Source organism: Neodiprion lecontei, chromosome 3 (assembly GCF_021901455.1).
Source record: "Neodiprion lecontei isolate iyNeoLeco1 chromosome 3, iyNeoLeco1.1, whole genome shotgun sequence".
Taxonomy (NCBI): Eukaryota; Metazoa; Arthropoda; class Insecta; order Hymenoptera; family Diprionidae; genus Neodiprion; species Neodiprion lecontei.
Window position 1 is genome coordinate 9878660 of NC_060262.1, and position 6000 is coordinate 9884659.

Genomic DNA, 6000 nt, shown 5'->3' on the forward strand with positions numbered 1-6000 from the left:
CACCCGAATCTTTTAAAAGAGAGTAGTCAATGAGTAGTCAATGAGTAGCCAACGAGTAGTCAAACAGTAGTCGATCAAGTAGTCAGTCAGCTTTTAAGAAGAAGTCTTTCTCTCAGTTTTTTATTACAAAATCCAATCACATCGAGCGCTGAGCGAACTCCGCGTTATTTTACTCAAACACAAACTTCCTTTCTACCATAGTACATAACTAACCTCATTTTTATCGAATAAACGTATAATTGTAATTAAACCCATATCGAGTGTAAACCAGTCATTTAATACCGTATACCTCCTCGCCGAGCACGCAGAGCCGCCCCACAGAGCCCGAAAATCAACTGCTAACAACAAAGGTAAGTGACCATTTTTACATCAAAGCCAGTTTAATTAAGGGGGGAACGGTGTCAACAAATTCAAATAATATATCCGGAAAATTTAGTCTCAACTAAGCGTTATACGTATCGAGTGGTTTGGTCTTCAGCCGACCCAGCTCATAACAATAGTTGGATTTACCTGTGATGTTAGAGAGTATACTAGAGCAGAATCTGGAGATTTTGTACGTAGGTGAATTGATCTTGCATACAATTGGTCTGAGAGGTACATTGATATTGTGTAATTTTGGTAGAAAATATGTCTTAGGAGGCAGAGAGTTGTAGGTTTTGAGATTTTTTACCGAGTTTAAATCTATAAATTTTTTCTGGTGCCACAGGTTTATCATATCATTGACTTGTTTTTGTATCTTATTGGTGGGATCACGAGAGATAAGAGTGTATGTGTTGGAATCATTAAGAATATGTTGGCATTTTTGTTTAAAATCCATCTTGTCCATGACAACTGTTATATTGCCTTTGTCAGCATCAGTGACGATTAAGTGATTATGATGTTTTAAAAATTCTTTTGTTTGATTTACTTTGGAAGTTATTTGACAGTAAGATTCAAGTGGATTTTTATGGATATATGGTAGATACATTCATTATCGTTCAAATCATTCTATGAAACATAAAAAATCTGTCGCCATAGCTTTGTTCGATCGTTGTCTTAAAATTTCGAACCCTCAATTTCTCGAAGAAAAAAAAAACTTAAAACTCGTGGAAACAACTCTTATTTCAAATGGCTATCCTTTACATTTCATCAATGATATTAAAAAGTATAGAGTTGAAAAAATGTACAATTCTATTGATTGAAATATAGACTCTAACAATCAACCTAATGATTATGACAAATTTAAGAACACCATCACTATACCCTACATTGAAGATGTATCTAGCCAAATTAAAAAAGTTTTGAAAATTGAAGGCATCGAAATTACGTTTAGAATTAATAATACTACTAAATATCCTCTTTTTGTTCACTTACGATCTGTAACTCCTAATTTAGATAGAATCAATTGTGTGTATCAAATACCATGTAGAGACTGTAGCAAAAGTTATATTGGACAGACGTCACAACATTTAAAAAATAGAATTTCTGTTCTAATCAGAATTGTCTTCTGAAACATTTTGTAATTTTTGTAAAGCCTGATGATGGTCGGCACGGCCCGGCTGAAACGTTGCAAACGCAAACATGTTCGTTTGCCCAACAATTAAATATATCTATTTACCTGACCGGATTTCGACTAAACCTTCCTCATTCTTCAATCCACCTCCTGGTCACTAATACTTCACAAATGTAGCAATACTAGTCAAACTCACGGGATATCCGTTCGCGGCAAAGAGACTCTGCGAGAAGACGCCACGGCAATGAGTCGCACACCTAATACCTCGTGAACCGCCTTCATTTTTCTTTGTTTTTTAATTCAAATTCCTTCGACAAATCAAATCGTATAAATGTAACTGCTAGCACACTGTCCAGCGAACACGTCGAATCCTGATGGAATGTTATCTGACCAGAACACCATAATATTCGTTATCATTCTCCGATCGTCGCCACGTGGATCGAAGCGAGAGCCAACGTCAATAGTAACGAATTAGTAGTCGTCTTGTGTCACAGTTCGTTACTCAGGCCATTAGACCACCAACAAGATAAGTTTTTAACATTGTATCGAGTCACACATAACGTCATTTTCTACTTTCCTTTTTCTAGCCTTTCAGTATCTTTTCCTGTACCCATATTTCATTTAACTTAGACACAGGCTGATAGGCGTATTTTAAGTTTTTTGGTGTGAGTGATGTCTGAATGGTTTCTTGTTTCTTATTTTTTAGTCACCTTGTGAACCCATTTTGCCGGTTTCTGTGTCAAAACGCCAATAAATAAAAATGTTCTCTCACTAATATTTTCATAACTGATGTTGACCATAAAAAATCCCTCACAAGTTGAATGGGAGACAGATGTTGCTCAAGGTTACACTGGCGTATAAAATGAGGGACTGGGATTCTTTTTGCCCGAAATTCTCATATTTATAATATTTTAAGTGTAAGTTACACTGACCGATAGAACGATATTTTTACTTGCATTACAGTTTCAGTGATGTATATACGTGGTGTACTTATACACATTATAACGATGCAACTCCCCCAACTTTTTGAATCGTTACATCTCTAAAACAGTGGCTCTTAGGAAACAAGTATCTTGACATTTTTTATAGATAATTATCTGATCTACAATTTTTGTCTGGGCTAATTTTATGATGAAACTTACGCTTTTGCTGAAAATCGCGAAAAACCCGATTTTGTGACCTTTGAACCCGAGTAAATTCTTTTCCAGGCGTCGGATCGATGAGGACTTTTCCTATTTCAGGTATAATAGTGTTTCGAACAATCCTATCAATTTTCAGACGAGTGTGAATTTTTGTAACCTCACCCCTATTTTTTGGTCTAATCTGACCGGACTACTGGTGTACTATAAAAATAAAAGATTACAGAAAATCTGACGTTTGCATATTTTCAATACGTTAATTCCTTGTATCAAATTGTTATAATATTATTGACATTCTTCTGACAGCCTTGATCAACTCATTTCTCTTGTTGATTTCCCAATTTCGTCTCGGAAACGAATGAAAAGCTAACTCTGGATTTTTCGATTGGGTATTTTTGCAATCCACAACACAATGGTGCCTCGTATCACCGATTTTTTGTTTATTTCGGAGAGTGCGTTTTAATTGAATTAATACATAAATCGCACAGCTGACCGCACTCGCAAGTCCATGTGTAGTTTGAATCTGCCACCGAGCCGCGCCACTAGAGTTATCCAAGAGGCGTATTCTCTCAGTATATTTCTGGCCTGAGCTGCGTTTGATTATACCGGAACTATCGAGAGAAAGATCGAAGCGACTCGGAACTCACTCCGAAACACCTCACGTCTCAGGGTCAGACCTTCGCTGCCGCTATGTTGTCGCCGCGCGGTACCGCGAGCACTGTCCAAGTACCGCACGCGCGCGCTAGGGGCGCGCGTCTCTCGCATTTCCAGCGACGCCGGCCAGGTATATGTGCCACTGCACCCAGTGGCGGAGCCGGGCGAGCTGCGGAAGGTCATTCCGCACACCGGTCCGCGGGTAAGTTTGGGACTGTGATCTTCGTAGACTGATGAGTACCTATACTGTGTGAAAATGATAATCGACTCTATCCATCCAAGAGACTCCGTCGTATAATTGATGCATGGTATGAATACAATTGTTCGGTATGAATTAAATTGTTGATGGTGCAAGCAAGTCAATCCATCTTCCAAACCCTCGTCCTTCGACCACGCTGAAAGGAACAATTATCGCAATACGTCAATAGCGCTGTAGCGTCTGGATCTGTTTGTTTTTTTGAACCCTCTGATCCAAATTCTAATAGTTTTGAGAATAATGCTTCTGTGCCCATTTTATATCGATTAGGAGACGAAGGCCCTACTGGATCTTCAATTTGAGATGCGGAAGTGGTCGGCATCATAATCATAGAGTCTTCAGAATATGTAGATGTCGATGGCTTACAATTAGCAGACAAAGCTGCAATTGATTCTTCCTGCCAATTGTTTATTCATATAAACATGTGTATTCATATTGCCCGGGCATCTTAAATAGTGCCCTGATTCATCATTTGGATGGTTCAAAGCAGAAAATAGTAGGTACTTACCTCTTTATTTTCAATACTACTTATGATACCAGAGTGTTGCCTTTCCATGTGTTGCCTTTCCATGTGTTGCCTTTCCATGTGTTGCCTTTCCATGTGTTGCTTTGAATTGGTTGTATTACCACACGTTTTTAAAATTTTAGGGCAATATTTACATTTAGCATTGCCAGATTTATTGTCAACATGAAAATATTGACACCAACTACTTGTCGCTCCTTTGGTTGCTGACATAGTTAACCCTTCGTACCAGGTGTCCAGGTATTGAAGCGGTGCCTCGATGATGCAGCCTTGTGAAATGGTGTGAATTGAGTAGACTGCGCTGCACGCTTGTACATGTTCGAAGATCGGAATTCGCTAATGGTTTACTGGATGCTGAAACAAGAAGGCAATAAGGGTTCGCGCACAGTGTGAAAAATTTCATTCAACGCCTCGATAAGAAACCGCTTGTTCGACATCGAGCAATACCGTTACAAAAATACCTGCGTCTTTCATCTTGATAAATTTCTACAAACAATAACTTTATAATAGAAATAAGAAATCATCAGCACTCGTCACATCCGCGTTCTTCGATCCACGCGAGATGCTAGCCGTACGAATACTTGGCTTACGTGATAAATTCTGGGTTCAAATTCTGATATCCGCCCACGGAATATTATATGACACGCAAAAACGACGAGTCTGCAGTTCGCAGTTTCTGCAGCAGTGTCGGAGAAGGGTAATCTGTAATTAATCGTCTGCGCAAAACTGTCCGGTCCGTTTATACAGTCGGAAATTTTCTCGATCCCAGAGCGACTTTAAAAAAATATCAAATCCTGGAATGCTGGAGTTGAAAAACATTTTTCCTCCGCTGATCATCGAGGCGTGAATTTCAGTGCTAGGGGTCGCTAATCAGGGAATAATGATCGTTAAATGAACAATCCGCCCGGCAGTGCGTCGGCTGCAGGTTGAAATCTGACTAGTTCGCAAAAATGGCGATAGAATCGGAAGTTAATTAGTTCTGGGGTTGAATTTTATCGATCGTGAAAATTCATCACCCCCCAGTAAGGATACGGGGTGGGCTGGATTAACGTTGTGACTTGGTATATTCCCGTAATTTGAGCAAGTCGGGGAACCCTTCAAGTTGAAGGCTTTAACCAAGCGCGAGCACTTCGTGATTGAACTTGTATACCCACAGCGATGTCTAAACATTCCGTATGAATTAGCCTTTTTACTGAGAATAGTACAGCAAACGTGTCACGAGAGGCAGCACTAGTAGTAGAGACAAACATAAAATATTTACATTTAACGCAGTGTTATTTACGTGATATAAATTTATGATTTAAGGGCGTTGCCTAGCTAGAAAGCGCGGGCTACTCCGCTTCCCGCGTTAACCGTGGCGAGAGAGAGGGTAAAGAAACAAGTGAGACGGAGCAACCGAGCTGTCGCCGGAGTGGGGCGGGCGACGCGGCTAGCCTCTTCCACCCCTCACGGGCATTCGGTTTCAAATACTTTTAAACAGCCCAGTGTATCGCGCTCGGCACGACGCAGCACCTGATGAATAATAGAAAAAAAAAGTAGACTCCTTTCAGATTCCACTTGAAAAATTTAATAGTAATACAGAATTTAATAAGGAACCCGAAACTATTTTTTTTATAATTCGAAAACTTGTCATTAATGAGGTAAAAATCGTCAAACATTTGAATTGTTTATAAAAATTGGGATTTTCAATAATGTTCAACATTGCATTTTTTTATGAAAGCTTATTCGTTCACCTTCCGAATGCACTGTAAATGATGTCTTTACGTCGAATAGAACCGGATATATGCGAGCTCCTCTTGCATCAAAATTGAATGATTGTCTTGTAACTTTCGAAAACAAACATAATTCGGACGAACACCAAAATGCGTGTCGATTCTTTTTACCTTTATTTCATGTGAAAAAAAGTATGAATAGATTGAAAAAATACGAGGTCATT